The sequence below is a fragment of the Dermochelys coriacea genome, chromosome 1 (genome assembly GCF_009764565.3).
Source record: "Dermochelys coriacea isolate rDerCor1 chromosome 1, rDerCor1.pri.v4, whole genome shotgun sequence".
Lineage (NCBI taxonomy): Eukaryota > Metazoa > Chordata > Testudines > Dermochelyidae > Dermochelys > Dermochelys coriacea.
This window is the reverse complement of record NC_050068.2, coordinates 340,963,188-340,983,239: the sequence shown is the minus strand read 5'-3', so window position 1 is coordinate 340,983,239 and position 20,052 is coordinate 340,963,188. Positions and strand designations below refer to the sequence as shown.

Sequence of the window (20,052 nt, the reverse complement as noted above, 5' to 3'; positions counted from 1 at the left end):
GTGACACCTCAAACTGGGACAGTTTCTCAGATTTGTCACCTAAAAAGAATGGCTCAGGTTTGGGAATTTTGTCCCATAGGGTGAAATCTAGGCCCATTGATGTCAATAGCAGTTTCACCATTGTTGTTTTTTGGACCAAGATTTCACGCATAATCTATCACTAAATTAAGAAAAAGAAGGAAGTAACACAGTAAATGTCTGATAAGCTAATTGCAAACTTAGAGATGGATAACAGCTCTTAGGTCATAGTGTATTCCTCTGCATTGTTCCTTTTGGCACATTTACTAGTACAATGTCCATTCTCATTGTATTTATCATAGAATCATAGAAGATTAGGGTTGCAAGAGAACTCAGGAGGTCATCTAGTCCAACCCCCTGCTCAAAGCAGGACCAACACCAACTAAATCATCCCAGCCAGAGCTTTGTCAAGCCGGGCCTTAAGAACCTCTAAGGATGCAGAGTCCACCACCTCCCTAGGTAACCCATTCCAGTGCTTCACCACCCTCCTAGTGAAACAGTGTTTCCTAATATCCAACCTAGCCCTCCCCCACTGCAACTTGAGACCATTGCTTCTTGTTCTGTCATCTACCACCACTGAGAACAGCTGAGCTCCATCCTCTTTGAAACCCTCCATCAGGTAGTTGAAGGCTGCTATCAAATCCTCCCTCACTCTTCTCTTCTGCAGACTAAACAAGCTCAGTTCCCTCAGCCTCTCCTTGTAAATCATGTGCCCCAACCCCCTGATCATTTTTGTTGCCTCCGCTGGACTCTCTCCAATTTGTCCACATCCTTTCTGTAATGGGGGGCCAAAACTGGACACAATACTCCAGATGTGACCTCACCAGTGCGAAATAGAGGAGAATAATCACTTTTCTCGATCTGCTGGCAATGCTCCTACTAATACAGCCCAATATGCTGTTAGCCTTCTTGGCAACAAGGGCATACTGCTGACTCATATCCAGCTTCTCATTCACTCTAATCCTTGCGTCCTTTTCTGCAGAACTGCTGCTTACCCAGTCAGTCCCTAGCCTGTGGCGGTGCATGGTACTTTTACCTCTTTGTTGACCATGTCTACAGTCCAGTATCCTTAATTATTAGGAAATGTGTCCTGATAGAAGCTTTCCACTTCCTTTATTCTTAGTAGTGCCCCTTCAGAGCTTCAGTTTAAAGATATACCTACTGTACAAAAATTTATGCAGTTTTCATTTTCTAGCATTTACTATTAAACATAGGTTTTGATCTTTGCATTATTTTTGGATGGTGATGGTTGTTCTTTTCCTCTTTGGCACATGGACATCTGTAGCTAACAACACGTAAAATTATCTCTCTCTTCTTCATTTTGTGAAATTGGAGATATACTCATGGTGCTTGACTGCAAATATCTGTAATTTTCATTTATATTTTTTGTAATACTATTCATTTAAAGTTTCACATCTGCAGATCTGAAGAGGAGGATGTGAAATATAAAGCACAAAGCCTTCGTAGGAAAACAAAAGAGAGTGGGTGGCTTTAGATAAAGCAATTGCCTTTATCTCTGACGCTGATTATTTTGTTTGGTTGTATGAGGCTTGAAAAGAGAATTCATTTGGAAGAGTCTTCCAGTCACTGAAATTGCCAGTTTCAATGGGATACTAGTTAAACCTTGGTAGAGAAATTATTCAGATACATTAGCATAGAAACAAATGTGCAGTGTTTGGCAGAGAATGCTATATTAGTGAATGGATGTGAAAGGACAAGAAATTTGTCGGACAAATCTAATGCATACCTTTTGAAATGAAAAGACAACATAGCACCCCTGTCTCTGTCCCTTGTTTGCACTGAGGAATCAGTGACAAAAATGCACAGTTTGGGGGGGCATTATCAGAATAATGCTTTGTTTATCCCCAGATACTGACTTAGTTCAGCATTAGTCTGGGCAAAACTACACCCTGGATACTATCACATGTTACACATAGGTTCCACACCGGGCACCAATCCATAATGAATCCATGATCAAAAACAACAGTCATCAGCTGAGCTGGACATCTGCAGAACCAGAGATAGAATTTGGGATCTTCTCCAAAAACACAGGCATCTGTCATGTCAGGAAGTTTGTTGCACAGTCATATCTCCTCAACTGAGAATGCTTTGGATCCAGCTCTCCTGTATTTTGAAATCTGCATTGTCATGTGTAATTCACAGGAATTTCACAGGGAGGAAGTGGTTTATTTGGGGAGGGATGGGGGGTTTTGAAATGTTCCCTATTGTAAACTTAGCAAGAGTGCAAATTGTCTGGAAGGTCAATGAAATCAAGGTTGCAGGGCTGGCCTTACCATGAGGCGAACTGAGGCGGCCGCCTCAGGTGCCAGACTGTGGGGAGGCGCCACTAGGACCCAGAGTGTAGAAAATTGTGTCTGCTGCAGGTGCATATGGATTCTCTCTGCTCTCGATGCACAGAGAGGATGGAGTGCTGTGCTGGAGTAAGAAGGGCACAAGGGACATAACAGGCAGGCAGGAGAAAAGGTGAGAGGGGATAACAGAAAGCAGCAGGAGCTGCAGGGAGATAGAGGAGGAGGAGCCTCTTATGGACCTCTCTAGCACCCCCAGGAGCTTGGACTGATTAACCCCAGCTTCTCGGGGAGCTTCCTGTTTCCCGCTGCTTCCCTGAACCCACTTGAGAACAGGCAGTCAACTAAAGTAGAAGGAGCCAGTTAGGCCCTTAAGAGGTTGATATCTTCCCTCACTCAGGCCCTGCTACCAGCCTGCTTATTTGTCCCCTTCAATTGAGTGTTGAGAGCCACTATAGCTGGCACAGAACAGCAGTCATGAGTGAAAGAAGAAAACGTCCCCTGGGGCAGCATTCAGAAAAAGAAAAAAGGCAAAGGAAGCTTTTCTATCTAATCAGGAAGGAGCTCTCCTGAGACACATAGACACAAATGTTCATGGTGAGCCTTCCGGCCCCAGTGAGGATGTGAGTGGTGATGAGATGCCTGATCTTCTAGGTGGTCAGAGTGTAGGTGACCAGGCAGCTACTGCAGCATCCATATCTCCATCTCAAATGGATGTAACAAAGCACTTTCCTGAAGAAAAGTGTAGATCAGAGAAGACTGTGATAGAGGTGCAAGAAACAGCCACTGCTGAGTTTAGTTCCTTAAGTCTAGATGACCAGGACTGTGGACCCACTTGAGCAGTAGCCTGAGGGACTTCTTTGTACAGCATGGGCCACAGCAAGTGAAAAACTTCATGTTCCCCAAAGACAATGAAAATAGAAGTTTCCATCCAACACATTACTGCCATGAAATCCCCAATGGTGACAAAGTGGAGAGGCCATGGCTTATGTACTCAAAAACCCAGAATGCTGCATACTGTTTTTGTAGCAAACTCTTCCAGTCTAATGTTCCAGTCACATTGGGTTCTTCAGGAACAAAGGACTGGAAAAATCTGGCAGGCCATGAGAAGGCAGCAAATCACCAGAGAACACTCCATAGGTGGAAAGAGCTTGAGATGAGACTCAGGTTAAAGGCCACCATAGATGATCAGCATCAAGAGAAGATTGCATCAGAGTCTCTTTACTGGCAAAAGGTTCTGAAAAGGCTCATTGCCATTGTGAGAATGCTTGCTACCCAAAACCTAGCACATGTGGCACTTCAGATCATCTGTATGTGCCAAACAATGGAAACTTCCTTAAAATTGTGGAACTGATGGCTGAGTTTGATGATGTCCTCCAGGAGCACCTAAGAAGAGTCACCACCTAAGAAATGTACACACACCAATACCTTGGGAAAACAATTCAAAATGAGATCATACAGTTACTGACAACAAAAGCCAAACAGCAGATCTGAAGTCAGCAAGATATTACTCTATTCTGGACTACACACCTGACATCAGCCATACGGAACAAATGACTTTAATGGTACATTTTGTAACAACAACAGAACCTATTGAAAATGTCCCTGCAATGGTGACTGTCAGAGAGCATTTTCTAGAATTTATTGACATTGATGATACTACAGGAGCTGGTATGACAAATGTGCTTTTTAAAAAGCCGGAAGATACGGGAATTGCGATAGCTGACAGGAGACGTCAGGGCTACGATAAAGGTGCCAACATGAGAGGGAAGAACAAAGGAGTGCAGACACGGATCCAAGAGTTAAACCCTCGAGATTTTTTTGTCCCATGCAGTTCTCATTCATTGAACTTCGTGGTCAGTGATGCAGCATCAGCTTCTAGTGAGGCTGCTGAATTTTTTAATGTAATTCAAAGCATCTATGTATTTTTCTCTGCATCAACTCATCAATGGCAAATTTTGAAGCAACATCTGGGATCATCCTCTCTGACACTGAATCCACTGAGTGCCACACAATGGAAAAGTCAAGTGGAGGCGATAAAGCCTATCAAACACCAAATTGGGAAGATAGATGATGCCATAGTTGTCATTATGGAGGATAATGCTATGACAGGAACTGTTCATGGGAGAACAGTAGCAGAGGGAAATGGAATCACCAGAAACATACATAACTTCAAATTTCTATGTGGCTTAGTGTTGTGGCATGACATACTGTTTGAAATAAATGTTGTAAGTAAGAGACTCCAAGGTGTTGACCTTGATATATCTGGAGCAATGGAACAAATGGACAAAGCATAGTCATACCTACAGTCTTATCAGTCAGATGAGGGATTTCAAAATGTTCTGAAGAGTGCACAGAAGTTGGCAGAGGAACTTCACACCGAAGCTATTTTCCCACCCATTCAAGAATACAAGAGTCCCCGAAGAAGAAGACATTTTGATTATGAGGCATGGGATAGTCCCATAAGAGACCCCAAACAACAATTCAAAGTTGAATTAATTAACCAGGTGCTAGATTGTGCAATACAGACAGTTGAAGAACATTTCATGCAGCTCAACACAGCAGTATATCTGGGATGTTGTATGATATTCCAAAACTCCTCACTATACCTGAAGAAGTCCTACAGCAGCAATGCAGGGCACTAGAGACAGTGTTGACACATGATGACTGCACAATATTGATGCAAGCGATTTAGGTGATGAACTGAAAGCCGTTTCAAGATACATTTCCACAGGATCAGCTCCAAAGTTTGTTCTGGAATATATGTGCACAAATAAGATGGCCACCCTCTTTCCAAATGCTTTTGTTGCTCTGCGCATACTTCTAACACTTCCTGTAACAGTTGCCAGTAGAGAACGCAGCTTCTCCAAACTGAAGTTAATAAAAACACATCTATGCTCCACAATGACACAGGAGAGCCTGGTCGGCCTTGCAATCATCTCAATAGAGCATGAGCTGGCCCAGACTGTGGACCTTCAGGAAGCAATTCAAATCTTTGCAACCAAGAAAGCACGGAAAGCACCTTTCATTATTCAAACAGATACAAATGCCAGTGTTTACTATGCAGACAAGAGAAGTTACATTTGGTGTTCAGGCGTTTGAAAGTTAAGTGTTACTTAAAATTTTTGAACAAGGCATTTTAAGTTGTTAGTTCTCCTTTATTGGGGTAGGTAGCAGAGCAGTACCATGAGAGGAGTAGAACAGGAAGAAGGCGGAATTGAGACCTTTCAAAGTTTTGACCCAAGTGAGGAGGCATGGGGGCGTCATTTGAGCTCCCCGCCTCAGGTGCCAAAATGTTGTGGGCTGGCCCTGCAAGGTTGAAGGATTCCGCCAGCACAGGTACTGTAGAGGATAGCCATAAAGCTGCCTTACAAGGGCCCCTCACAAGCCCTGGTATAGGTGGTCTGTAGTGGTTGAGGCTGGGGGTGAGAGAGATGTGTCAAAGGGGGGGCATAGTATGCAGCACTGCAGAGATTCTGGGTAGCGCGGTGTTCAATAAGGCAGCCCAAGGAGCTGTCAGCCCCTCAGAGGTGTATAAGTCATACCAGGGAAGCAACCTGGGCACAAAAGTAGCTTAAAGCCACCTTAGCCCTTTGTTTGCTTGAGTTGCAAGTACTGCGCTGGGCCTTCCCCAAAGTCCTTACCACACAGAACTTCAATTGTTGGAACCTTGATTAAGACATGCCAGAAACTTCAGAGTATGATCACATGGTTCCTTGCCTGTCCCTTTGGAATCATTTGTTACTGTAATACTTTAGACATGCAGTGGTTGCAGTTCAAAGGTAGTGGAGAGCCAGGTCCATGGGTATGGTTTTTGAAATGCTCCCAAAGCCTCCCCTGGGAAATAAGTATGCTACTTGCAAATGATCTGTGCTTGCTATTGATGGACAAAGATTCTGCTAAGGAATCAAAATCTTTACCCCTTTCCACAGGCAGATGCTTACAGGGCTGACACTGAACTGTATCCTTCAACTATGTTGTACTTTTGCATCCTCTATTCTAAGCACACTGTGTCAGAAATACAATGGGAATAGAGTTCCTTCTTGTAGTCTGGAGCAAAGGAAATATCATAGGCAAAGCTTGTCCATTCACTATCACTGTTGCTGTATGGCAGAATGGTTTGAGAGAAATAGAGATGGAAAGAGAGTTTAGAGAGAGAAACAAAAAGGAAAAGGAGGACTGAAGGCCAAAAAAGTAGAAAACTGCTAGCTAGGAGATAATAAGAAGCAAACTGACACCAACAAACAAAGGAAAGAAAATCAGAATGCAAAAGAAGAAAGTTAATATGCTGAAAATGTACAAAGGAAAAGAGCAGAATTAAACTAAGCAAAAATGCAAGAAGGAGCAGGACACTTAAAATGGAGAAGTCTAGGATAAACCCAAGGAAGGAGAATGACAGACAGAAATCTGCAAAAGGGGAAGAAACAATAAAATAGCAAAGAGAAAAAGAAAACAGAAATACAATAATAATTCCAAACACTTACTCCCAAGAAGTGCCCATCAATATGTTTTTAAATGTACAATAGACAAACATAGTAAGAAAAGAAAGAACTATTTTTGGCTTTAAGGTGCTCTATGGAAATCAGGAAAATTTAAAGCTGGGTTAGCTAAAGTTTGGCTGCTGTTAGTACGGATATACTGCACCTGACTGAGCAGACCACTTACTCACATGCTGAAGTTTATTCATATGAAGAATCCCATTGACTTCATTGGGATTCCGAGTGTGATAAAGAATATGCTTAAGTGCTTTGCTGAATCAGGGCCTGTTGGTGATAGGCTAATTTGAAATATCTAAGAGAACATGGTTTTGTAGGCAAGGCCAGTTTCCTCTTTTTGTGGCCATTTGGAGGGCTATGCATATATTGCAGAGCTCTGCTCAAATACAATCCCTTTCATTGTCCCTCCTGACATCCTGTTTGCAAAATTCTTAGAGAACAGATCTACAAGAGAAATGTGTGTGGGAAAAGCATATTTCAAGCGTCATACATTCAAAATTAATGAGATTGCCAGGCTGAGATGAAAGGGGTGGGAGTTGAAAAAGTGCAGCAAAACCAGTTCGTGCATGTACAGAACTATCCCTCCGGTTTATCTGCTAATAATCACAAACAGAGAGAGTGGCAAACACCACTTTTTGTGTTCTGTGTTCTTCTTTACTAGCAGGTCTATACTTAAATCCTTCTTGTTTTATGACTTCTTAGCCAGAGCCCTCAAATTGTCATCTGCCTCACTGCCACATTATATGATTAATCTAACGTGACTTGTTACAGCCAAATGACGTGTGAGCAGAATATGACCAGGTAAAAGGCACATTGAAAAAGAATGGTGAACAGTCTTAGCATAGAGCTGGATATACAGATTCCAGCTCACCATTGTCTTGCACCTTTTGCAGTTATTTACATCTGTGCAGAGTGTAAAAAGCTACCAAATCGGAATGTGTAAATGACCACACAATGCGCAGGTCCAGAGTAGGGGTGTTCATCAGCACAGGCAAATAAGGCCCAACCTAAGCGAGAATTCCCCAAAGCTATGAAAATATGTTTTGCATATTCTCATATTTAACTGACACATGTCTGCAGATTTTAGGACAAATTGTGATCTGATTTAAATGTCACAACTCACTGCCTCCACAAGTGAAATGCAACGCCTGAAAGTTCAAAGTGCTGTGTGAGGCTCAAATCTTGGTATAGCTAATAGTGCCTCAAGAAGCTGCCTTATTACCATGGCAATTTACCACATCCACCAGTCACTTTATCAGGGCATTGCTCTGGTAACCACTGCTTGGTGAGGCTGCAGCAGGATTATAACAGTTAAGCCCTGGCTGCAGGGGTTTGCAGAGGGCAGTGATGGGGACTGCTCCCTCTGCTCTGTGGCCTCCCGATCCCATGAAATGGGCCCTGTGTGTGTGTGCAAGGAGCCACTGCCAAGGGCTGGAACTGCCTCATGCTCCTCCCCCTGCACCGAACTGGGTAGACGTAGCAGCAGTGGGGGCTTCAGTTTCTGGGTCCAGCTGCTGCTTCTTCACTTTAAATCAGTGGCTCTCAACCTTTCCAGACTCCTTACCCCTTTCAGTTGTCTGATTTGTCTTGCGTACCCCCAAGTTTCACCTCACTTTAAAACTACTTGCTTACACAATCAGGCATAAAAATGCAAAAGTGTCAAAGCATATTATTATCAAAAAAGTGCTTACTTTCTCATTTTTACCATATCATTATAAAATGAATCAAGTGGAATAAAAATATTGTACTTAAGTTCAGTGTATAGCAGTGGTTTTCAAACTTTTTTTCTGGCGACCCAGTTGAAGAAAATTGTTGGTGCCCATGACACAATGGAGCTGGGGATGAGGGGGTTGGGGTGTGGGAAGGGCTCAGGGCTGAAGCAGAGGGTTGGGGTGTGGGGGTGAGGGCTGCGGGAATGAGGGATTTGGGGTGCAGGAGGGGGCTCTGAGTTTGGGGTGGCTCAGGGCTGGGGCCAGAGGTTGGGGTGCAGGAAGGGGCTCCAGGTTTGCAGGGGCCCAGGGCTGGGGAGGGGATTGGGGTATGGGACTGGGGTTTGGGCTTACATCAAGCGGCTCCCGGTCAGCTGTGCAGCAGAGGTGCAAGGCAGGCTTCCTGCCTGTCCTGCCACCGCAGACCACGCTGTGCCCCAGAAGCGGCCAACAGCAGGTCCGGCTTCTAGGCAAAGGTGTGCAAGCGGCTTCACACAGCTCTTGCTCCCAGGCAGTGCCCCCTCCCAGCCCCCATTGGCTGGGAACCAGCCAAGGGGAGTGCAGAGCCGGTGCTCGGGGCGTGGGCAGCATGCAGAGCCCAATGCCCACCCCCCACCTAGGAGCCAGACCTGCTGCTGGCTGCTTCCGGGGCGCAGCGCAGCATCAGAAGAGGTAGGGACTAGCCTGCCTTAGCCAGGCCACACTGCCGATGGGACTTTTAATGGCCTGTCGATGGTCTTGACCAGAACCGCCATGACCTAGTGCCTCACGGTCGTGACCCACAGTTTGAAAACCACTGGTGTATAGTATATAGAGTATTATAAATAAGTCATTGTGTGTATGAAATTTTAGCATGTACTGACTTCGCTAATCCTTTTTATGTAGCACATTGTAAAACTATGCAAATATCTAGATGAGTTGATCTCTGTGTACCCCCAAAGGTACATGTACCCCCATTTGAGAACCACTGCTATAAATAAGGTAAGCTTTAAAGCTGTTAAATTATACATTGGACAGGGGTGGAAATAACTATATTGTGATTTGTGCCTCACCTGCCAAAAAAGTCATGTGCTACTATGGGTCCAAAGTGTGGTTTGATAGGAAGCAACAAACCATTCCAGGAAGCAACCACTGATGTCTGCATTTTAGCATCTTCATCCTCTTGGTTCTCTCCTCTGTGCTTTTAAACCTGGCTACTGTATGATTTGTACAATGATAGTGACAGCAAATTGTGCCTCTAGTAACTACTATTCCTCTTTTATGCCTGTATTGACCAAGTGAACCTGTAGACCAAGTGCTTTCCTGAATGAGGATCAACATAAGCACAGGCTTTGCTGAATCAGGACCAGGGAAATTAAATGACCTGACCAAAATCTTTGAGAGAGTCCATGGAAGAGCTGGACTCAGCACCCAGATGTCCTAAGTCATAGCCCAGTGCCTTAACCACAAAACTATCATTCTTTTTCTTTTCCTTCTAGCTATATAGCACTCACAGAACCAAGTTATTCCAGATGTACTTGTGTAACAACAGCACCTGGTTACATGGCAGACTCTTAAACTTTGATTTTAACAGCTGTACATGCATCTGGTGCTGTGGTATTATTCTGTTTACTGTTGCTAACAATATTCCTTTTGTTTACTTTTTAATTTTGACTCACTTTTTAGATCCGAATAAATCCCTCCCAAAAAATTCTCTGTGCTGGTTTTTGCCACCCAAAATCTGGTAAAAGGATTATTTTGAGAGATGTTTCCTTTATAAGACCAGGTAAACTATACAATTCTGCTCCTGCCAAGCACTGAAAACATGTCTCTTTCTACTTCCATTACAGAAAGGGGTTTTTTTTTGTTATTATTATTTTATGAAGAGGGTTCTTAGAGTCCATTATAAGCTACTAACAGAATCAGTTAAACACGGCACAGTAAAAATTGCAGAACAAAGGATAGATGCTTTGCAGGGTACAGTATGTTCATGTAATTATTGCATTACGAATTAGAGGCAATTAAGATAAAAATCTTTTTCATTGATTTGTACTAGTTTATCTGTGATCGAGACAGTAGATGCATCTCATAAAAATACAGAGGAAAAGAACTTCTAAGATACATTTGGGTACATTTGCGCACCAGTGAGGTCAGGAACCATGCCACCATGTAGCATTTCTGGGTCTTGAGTACTGAGGCAGACACACATCTGTAGAACCCTGGGGTCTCATTCTCAGTTGCTATGATTTGGGACATGAACAAGATGGCAGGGGCAGAAGGTGGCATTAAGCGACCTGTGAACTGTATTCTGATCTGGAGCTATAAGGTGAGGCCTGCCTAGTCCCCACTGTTAGAGTACCATCAAGGTTGTTCTAACTTACTTCTCTGCTCCTGGTGGGCCCTGGGAAGCAGGTAATAGTTGTAGTTTAGTACACTCTTCCAAACCACTTCCTGTACTTGAGGTAGGGAGCAGGACATACAGCAGCTGAGGAAGACCTGCAAGAGGCTGTTCCTAGGGGCTTTCTCTGTCCATTGCAAGGCCTGTTTATGTTTCCAAAGAAACACATAAAGCCCTTAGTGGCCTGAGAATCAGGATAAATGCAGAGAAGAGTGACTCCAATCAACAAAGCACTGGCAATTTTGCTGGTCCTGAAGTCATTGCAATGTCAGTGGACACTGCTGTGATATTTATTACAAAAGACATAGAAAGATGTTTTCTCACCACCACTGTGTTTGGAAAACCCTAAGATTGTTAAAACGGAAGACTCTGCAATGAAGGAAGATTGAGATGTAAAGGGGAAGACAAGAAAACAGGGGGAAAATGTTTATATAGAGGTGAAAAAGAAGATTTGTATGAAAATGAATAGACTTTCTCCTACCTCACAATACAATCGGAGTTTCACGAGCTCAACCCTTCTCAAAATGTATATTTACCTCCCTCCCACAACCATTAGAGGTACCTTACAAGTTGTTTTATGATGGTTTTGATTTTGTGGTTATTAAGGAGCTGGTCTGGGACTCAGAAGGTCCAGATTCAATACTCAGATCTGCCATAATCTCTGTCCCTTGGTTTGCCATCTGCAAACTGGGGATAAAGTATTATTATCCTTTCTTTTCCTTTTTCCCACATTTTGTCAGTTTTGTCTACTTATAGTATAAGATCTTCAGGTCAGAGAGCATCACTTACTGTATGTTTGTACAGTACCTAGCACAATGAGGCCCCAATCTCAGGTGGCATCTCTAGGAGCTACTCTAACACAAATAGTATAACAAGTGAAATTATGGCGCTGGCAAGACATCTCCATAATAGTTGTCATTAGTGACTAAAACAGATCTCCATAATAGTCAGGTAATATATTTCCAGTGAAGGCAGATGGACCCTCAGGCCAGATGGACATTCTTGTGGGTATTCTTGGACATTTGCTGGCTACCTATGGCAGGTGCCACAGAAAGACAGGCAGAAGAACTGCGAAGATGTACATGTCCTCTAGTATAATTCTCCCTGCAGTTTACATTACATGGATGTAAGGACATAACTTTCTCCTTTTCAATAAGGAGGAGAGAAGGAGAGTGGAGTTCCTCAAGAATCAGATTTTGGACCAGTCTTATTTAATATTTGACCTTGGCACAAAAAGTGGGAGTGTGCTAATAAAATGTGCAGATGACACAAAGTTGGGAGGTATTGCCAATACAGAGGAGGACCAGAATGTCATTCAAGAAGATTTGGACAACTTGAAAACTGGAGTAATAAAAATGGGATGAAATTTAATAATGCAAAGTGCAAGATCAAGCACTTAGGGACTAATAACCAGAATTTTTGCAATAAGCTGAGGATGTATCAGTTTGAAGTGACAGAGAAGGAGAAAGACTATTGATTGATCACAAGATGACTATGAACTACCAGTGTGATGCAGCAGCAAAAAAGATCAATGCAATCCTAGGATGCATGAGACAGGGTATTTCCAGTAGAGACAGGGAAGTGTTATTATCATTATCTTGAATAGTGTGTGCAATTCTGATCTCCATGTTTAAGAAAGATTAATTCAAACTGGAACAGGTGCGGAGAAGGGCTACTAGGATGATCAGAGGAATGGAGAACCTACCTTACAAATGGAGACTTATTGAGATATGCTTGTTTAGCCTAACAAAATGAAGGCTGAGGGGAGATATGACCGCTCTCTATAAATACATCAGAGAGATAAACACCAGGGAAGAAGAGGAGTTATTGAATTCAAGAGCCAGTGTTGGTACAAGAACAAATGGATATAAACTGATCATCGATAAGTTTAGGCTTTAAATTAGATGAAAGTTTCTAACCATCAGAACAGTGAAGTTCTGGTACAGTCTTCTAAGGGGACGAGTGGGAGCAAAAAACGTAACTTGATAAATTTATGGCAAGGATGGTATGATGACATTGCCTGCAATAGCATAAGACCCATCAGCAACTGCTATTAGCAAATATTTCCAATGACTGGAGATGGGACATTAGATGGGAAGGGCTCTGAGTTATTACACAGAGATCTTCCCCATGTATCTGGCTGGTGGGTCTCACCCACCTGCCCAGTGTCTAACTGATTATCATATTTGGAATCAGGAAGGAGTTTTTCCCCAGATCAGAATGGCAGAGATCCTGTGGGGCATGATTTGCCTTCCTCTGAAGCATGGGGCTGGGTCACTTACTGGTTTGAACTAGAGTAAATTGTGCATTCTCTGTAACTTAAAGTCTTTCAATCAAGATTTAAGGACTTCAGTAAATCAGAGGATATGAGCCTACTACAATAGTGGATGGGTGAGATTATGTGGCTTGCAATGTTCAGGAGGTCAAACTAGCTGATCATGATGGCCCTTTCTGGCCTTTCTGGTCCATAAGTCTATGAGAACAGGTTCTTTCTGTTGTATAATTAATGTGTGTTTGAATCTAAATTCACTCATAAATACCACAATTCAAATACCACATTTGTGCAAAGTGGAGAGGAATTGGGTACCTCTGGGAGTAGATAATGGAACATGATAGGCCTAAAATCCAGCCCGGGTCAAAAGTTGTTATGTTATACCAATAAAATAAAAACCAGCAGGATCTTATTAAAGGGGAAAAGGCAAAATGCCACATTTATTGTGAATACAGAAAGAATCATAGTAAGCAGTTAGTTATAGCTATAACATTCCATTCAATTTCATATTTATTCACACATTCATTCATACACACACACACACAGGTTCTGCAAGGTTGTTATCATAGTTACCAGCCTTAGAGTTGCTCATGCCAAGCCACTGGCCACGTGGCCTGGACATGAGGAGGGAGCAGGGCCTTGTCAGATGCTCATCTGACGCTCCTGGAAGTTGGTTTGCAGAATCAGACCCCAAAGTTCTCACTTTCTAGAGTCCATTTTTATAGGAATTTCTTCCTATGCCAGTCTATGGGAATTGCTTCATCATGCTGTTACTGAATCAATCAGCAGATGGCACATTCCTGATGGCTCTGTGCTGCCAGATGTTATCTTGTTCTTTGGTTCTCCCATTCTTGAGGCTGTTGGGTGGATTCCAGTCTGCGTTCTGGGGGTCCTCTTGTTATTTCCACTTGACGCCTTCTTCAGCCGCTGGACACTGGATTCTTAGGCTGGCACCTCCCTGATCATTCAGTTATTATCAACATCAAGCATCCATCCACATACATCCTCTGTCTCTATTTTAATCACTATTGTTAACAAAGCGAGATGAATACAACAAAAGGGCAGGGAGTCTCTCAGTGCTGTTTCTGTTGTTACAGAGTATTGCTTTGAGTCTCTCTCTGTGTGAGTAGTTGTTGTTACAAAGAATTGCTTTGAGAACAGACTCTGTCTTGAAGTGAGCTGTAGCTCACGAAAGCTTATGCTCTAATAAATTTGTTAGTCTCTAAGGTGCCACGGGTACTCCTTTTCTTTTTAGAATGTACTAACGCAATTAACAGCTTGCAAGTTTCACACATAGAGGGAGAGAAACAGTACCAAAAACCAAGAAACCTCTTAATTAGTAATACCCTGGAATTAAAACTATGGGGAATCAAACTCATTTGTGATTTTAATACAGAAATTCTTTAATACGATCCAACAGTTACTGTCTGTTGGCCACTTGGTAGCATATGTGAAACAAGTTTTGTAGTTCCCTTCCCAGTAAATAGGGACACTACCTCACAGTAATCACTACTACCACTACCAATGCTCTTGGTGCTCTTGGTGCCAGTCTCAGCACTCAAGGGTTGACATGACCTATTGTCTCCCATAAAGGCCACGTCTTCAAAGGCCATGTTGAATCACATTAACGGGGCAGCATGGGGAATTCTGCGCTCCCTTGCCTTGCTCTAAATGTTCTATGGAGCAATGTCATTTCACACTCCAGGGGCTTGAAGGGCAGCCATTTTTATGATCATTAAAGTGACATGAAAATTAAAAGAACCCCATATTTTCTGGCTACAAAGTGAATTTAAATATAGCTAAAGATCAATGAAACGAATGTTGTTAAACAGGATTTTGAGAAATGTCTACTCTCTCCGATATATATTTTTCTCACTCCAATACCCTCTATTCTCTCTCTCTCTCTCTCTTTCTCTCTGACACACACACACGCACATGCACACATACATACACATACACATTCTTCCTTTCTTTCTTCCTCTGTGTTTCCTTCCAAGTGTGGTACATCTGTCTGAACATAATGGCCATAGGTATAATATCAGCACAAAAGTAGAAAAGCTGAGATTGCAGCCATTAGAACTAGAATGCAAACCCAACGTCACTTGGATGGGCTGTGTTAGGTAACTATTCTTTTGCACACACATTTTTGGAACACAACTGTACTAAAAGCATTGTTCCCTTATTAACATATTAAGTGCAAAGAGTGCTGCTATCTTGCTGAAAGACTAAAGTGTAAGTGGAATGAGTTTCAGTAAACTGATTTATTACTGCTCCACTATGTATTTCGCTAGAGAAGACTGTTTTACATTAACTTTTCACAGCTCCCAAAAGCTATATATATAATATTGTATATTTAATAAGGATAACTTATTATACAATTAATAAGGGTAACTGTTACAATTATTTGTTTTATCTTTCCAGATAAATAGCTGATAAAATATCAAAGAATAAATTTTAGCTATGGCATTTTTATCTTTAATATACAGGGTTTATATATATTATACACTATATGCCTATATTATACCAATACCCAGTATATATAATGTATATATTGCATCATTTATAAATATATATTACCTTTATTAAATAGTGCATCATTCATACATTCATATATATATGAATGATGCAATATTTGCATCATCTCAGCAGAACTCATATTAACTAACTGCATATATTAATCCAAATATATACTTTGTATAAAGTACAATACTTCGTATTGTCTATCATCTTCATAAATATTAATCAGGCAGTATAATTATTTCCTTAAATTTTGGTATTAGCATTTAGTAGAAAAACAGCTCCCAAAAATAATACATTTTTTAAAGCTTCTGCATTGTAAGTTCCATAGATTTCTGGTATCTCAACCAGCGCTGTGTCTTCTGTTAATCCTTTTCTGAAATAAGGGCACACTTTGGTCTTATTTCATTTCTCTGGAGGAAGCTCATCATCTTACAGAGGGGAAAGCAGCCTTCCATTCTTAAGCGATTCCACCATATGTCTCAGAAATCTTATTTTGAAATGTCTTGGGGTCATTTTAATTGTGGTAGCTCATTCCATAGCATGATGAACCTACAGAGTATATGTTTTATTAGATCTTCAAGCTCTGACTAGAGTTCTTGAGGAGTGTTTGTGGTCTGAAAAGTAACTATACAAATGACATTGTGGGCTCCACTATATATTCTCCCAATGGATTCCACAACACATTTTCTCAGTTTACAAGTGAAAACATGTTTATTTTATTTTCTCCCACTGTCAGCCATGCAAACTCATCCTGGGATCTGAAAATCAAGCTGGGTTCTTCCTGCCTTTTGCCTCTTCAACACCAATACATAGAGTCCCGTTTTGGCTGGGACAGTCCCTTTTTAAAGCCCTGTCCCGACCATCATGACTTTATTTCAAAAGGAAGCATTTGTCCCATTTGCTTTTGCTGACTTGATCAATTGGCAAGAGCAAATGGGACAAATGCCCACTTTTGTAAAAAAAAAAAAAAAGCGGGGTGCAGTGTGGATGACTGGGGGGCGGAGGAGTGGAGATTCCAGCCCCCTGCAGGGGGGAGGCAGTGTTCCAGCATTGCGGGGGGGGGCAGAATTCCAGCAACAGCTGACAGCCTCCTGAGGGGGCAGAGTTATAGCCACAGGCAACAGCCTCACGGGGGGGGGGGGGGTGAGGGGACATCAGGAGTGTCCCGTTTTCTCTTTGGGAAATATAGTCATCCTAGTAGTAAAGATTCTGGAATTTTTACAGACCACCTTGCTAATTATGCCAAGATGAGAATAGAATGCAGCTTGTTCTCACCTATTGGCTTGCAAGCCTAATCATATGAAAGTCTTTTTTTCTGTCAGCGCTGAAGCAAACAGATCAAAAAGAGAGAGATGCAATGAGAAAGGACCATTTTATAATATTACAATTGTAATTATATTTTATATTGTTATATATATATTAAAAATATACATATATTGTAATATATGTAATATATTGTAAAGTGTGTAATATATGTAAAGTGTGACAACACTTTAAATAGGTTGTTGTTAATGATTGAAGAGCAGATTGTTTTGGGGTGGAGGGTTTAATTTTGTTTTCACTCTCATGGCATGAAGGATCAGTTTGAAATTCTACTTAGGGCACTGATCCTGCAAGTGACTCTGTAAGAGAAGACTACTACAACGGAGTCCCATTGACTTGGAGGATATGGGCCTCCATTTATGAGGTATGATTTAAACATAAAGAAAAATAATACGTGTCTTAAAGACCATATATTGTTGGGCTTTAAACTCTTGACAGTGTCATTTTTATTAAATCACTCTTAGTTTTTGGAGAGCCCATATTTTTCTATGGACTAGCCTAATGTGTGAAGTGTTCCTCAGGGCTATCCCAAGTTGCAACCCAGGATGATCTAATAGGATTACAAGAGACATTTTGCCAGTCCTAGTTTCAGGTAGATGTTTCTGCATCAACAGACTCGTTTCCCTCCTTCTTGCTTCTCAGATAGTCAAGAAGCTGTTTTCAAGTATTACATTGACCATATCTGAGCGTGCCTCACCATAGTCAGTTCATATTACCTCTGTCATCTTGTAGCTGGAGGTCGGAGAGAGTTCTTTTGTTTGATTTTAAAGTGACAGGGATAGAATGTAAAAATTAATACACCAACTTGTTATTATAAAGTAAAATCACAGCCAAATGCAATTATCATAAGATAATCAGGAACTAGAGATATGAAGGTGTGTGACAAAACCTTTAATCTTCTTGATTTGGATCACACTACTGTATTTTATGGTAGATTAGTCCAAAATGCTCTCTGCTCTTATAAAATTCCAGGAGTGTTTGTGTGCTGCTGTTAGCCGTACTGTCTGTGCAAAAGCTAATCACTATTTTCAAAAATAGGTGGTTTTTATGATGCACTTCACCGTTCAGATTAGATATAAATGAGTATAGTGTATGTGTGGTGTACCCAGATATGTTCAAGTGACTTTTTTAAAAACATTAAATAGCCTCCTGTGGCAAAAAGTAGGTTAATCAAAATTACACTGTCAAGTGCAGGGTACAGACCTTCTTATAAAAGAAAATTAAGTAGAACTGGTAATTATAACTAGCGTACAGTCTTTGAATGTAGTCAATAAGACAGTCAATTTGCTTAAAATAATGAGGTACTCTGGCATGAACAATCTGTTCATACTTTGTTCCCAGGAGCCTCTAGTGGAAATCACAGCCCTAGCTGACATTTGATACTTTCTGTCAATTTATTAACTCCATGTCAGCCTGAGTTATAAAATGGTGCTGGGAGGTTGTTTAGGGAGAGATATGAAACTGGGAATGTAGAGATCCTTTTCAATGCAGCACATGTTTATTAAATGTAGATAAATAGCTCACATTTCTGTCTACATTAGTCAAATTTGCATTAGGATTTGATCTTTTTTGTGGATAACAAGAATTTTGGGAGGGATGTTAAATCTCATGCTTCAGGGTTTAAGACAAACTAACTATTAGTGATCAGGCTAAAACTTAATGTGCAGGGTAGATTGCCACACGTCTGCTTACTGCAGGGTTCTTACACCTTCCTCTAAAGCATCTGATACTGGCCGTTGTCAGAGACGGGATGCCGAATTAGATTGACCTCAGGTCTGATGCAGTCTGGCAATCCCTATTTTCCACATGTTCCAAGAAATCAAAGCAAGCCCAGACATCTTGGATTCACTTGGAATGCCTTTGCCCCAAACACAGCATCTGAAAAGGTTCGTGAAACCTAACTCTGAAAAAATACACAATCAACAAAGTAGTTGAGGGGGCCTCTTATTGTGGCCTGTGGCTCCTCTTTACTGGGCCAACTTGCCCCAGTCTACACCCAAACCAGGACTGAGACCTTCACAACTTCAGAGAATGCCCCATTAAAATTAGTGGTGCTCTGGGCGGGGACAGTAGGTCTTCTGAGAGTGGCTTACAAAAGATATGTCTGTACATATGTAGGTAGTAAGCTAATGGACCTAAGTTTGCCTATTTGCTTGAACAGGTTGCAGCGTCAGCAGAACTTAAACAAATTCCATCCTCAGCGTATCACAACCAGTTAATGGCTGAGCAGAGGTCTGTTGAGATTTCCAAGAAATTGCTAATAAAGGCATACTGGGATAATAAACCCATGGACAGCATTAGTAGACTTGTGGAATAAACCAGCAAAAGGCATGGGCAGCAGCCCAGTACAGCATCTCATGTCCCACTGTACATGGTCAACATGCCTACAGCAAATAAAGTTTTGAAGCCAGCAGCAGAAACAGATGATGTAACAAATCAAATAGCGGCATGACAAGTAGTATGATGACAGAGGTATCAAAGAGCTCCTTGAACTCCAGTTTGGACAGCCAGTAACAGTATACCCAGCACCTATGTGACATTCCACAGGTACAATCTGTACTGTTGAATAGCGGTGTCCCCTTAACGCTGTATTTTGGGGTGCCTTTACACTGTTTTGCTGTCAGAACAGTCATACCTGGCCTGTTCACACAGCCTTCAGCATGCAAAATCATTGCCAGCTGAATACATGAATGTTCTCCTAGCCATCTATGAATTACATACAGTGCGACTCCTGCATATTCCTAGACCCACCCCAGAAATATTCATCTTGCATTGCTCAGTATCCCTCTGGACAGTACAAGCTCATAGTAAGTTTGTCATTTCAACAAAGGAAAATGAGTATGCACCAACTTTGTGCCTCAGATGTAGTTTCCCAAACACTTCAATCCAGACACACACTGGATTAGATAAAATAATAAAATCAGTTTATTAACTTCAGATAGATTTTAAGTGATTACAAGTGGTAAGGCATAAAAGTCAGGATTGGTTACAAAAGAAATAAAAAGATAAAAACACAAGCTAATTCCTA

At 41.6% G+C, this 20,052-nt stretch overlaps 1 long non-coding RNA gene across 1 annotated transcript in view; it reads left to right on the top strand.

Annotated features, from left to right (window-relative positions):
* LOC122456891 overlaps nucleotides 1–17,388 on the top strand; it is a 186,004-nt gene extending 168,616 nt beyond the window's left edge. The window contains exon 3 of the long non-coding RNA XR_006276050.1: nucleotides 17,302–17,388. This is a non-coding gene — a long non-coding RNA (uncharacterized LOC122456891). The remainder of the gene's footprint in view (nucleotides 1–17,301) is intronic.
* The last annotated feature ends 2,664 nt before the right edge of the window (nucleotides 17,389–20,052 follow it).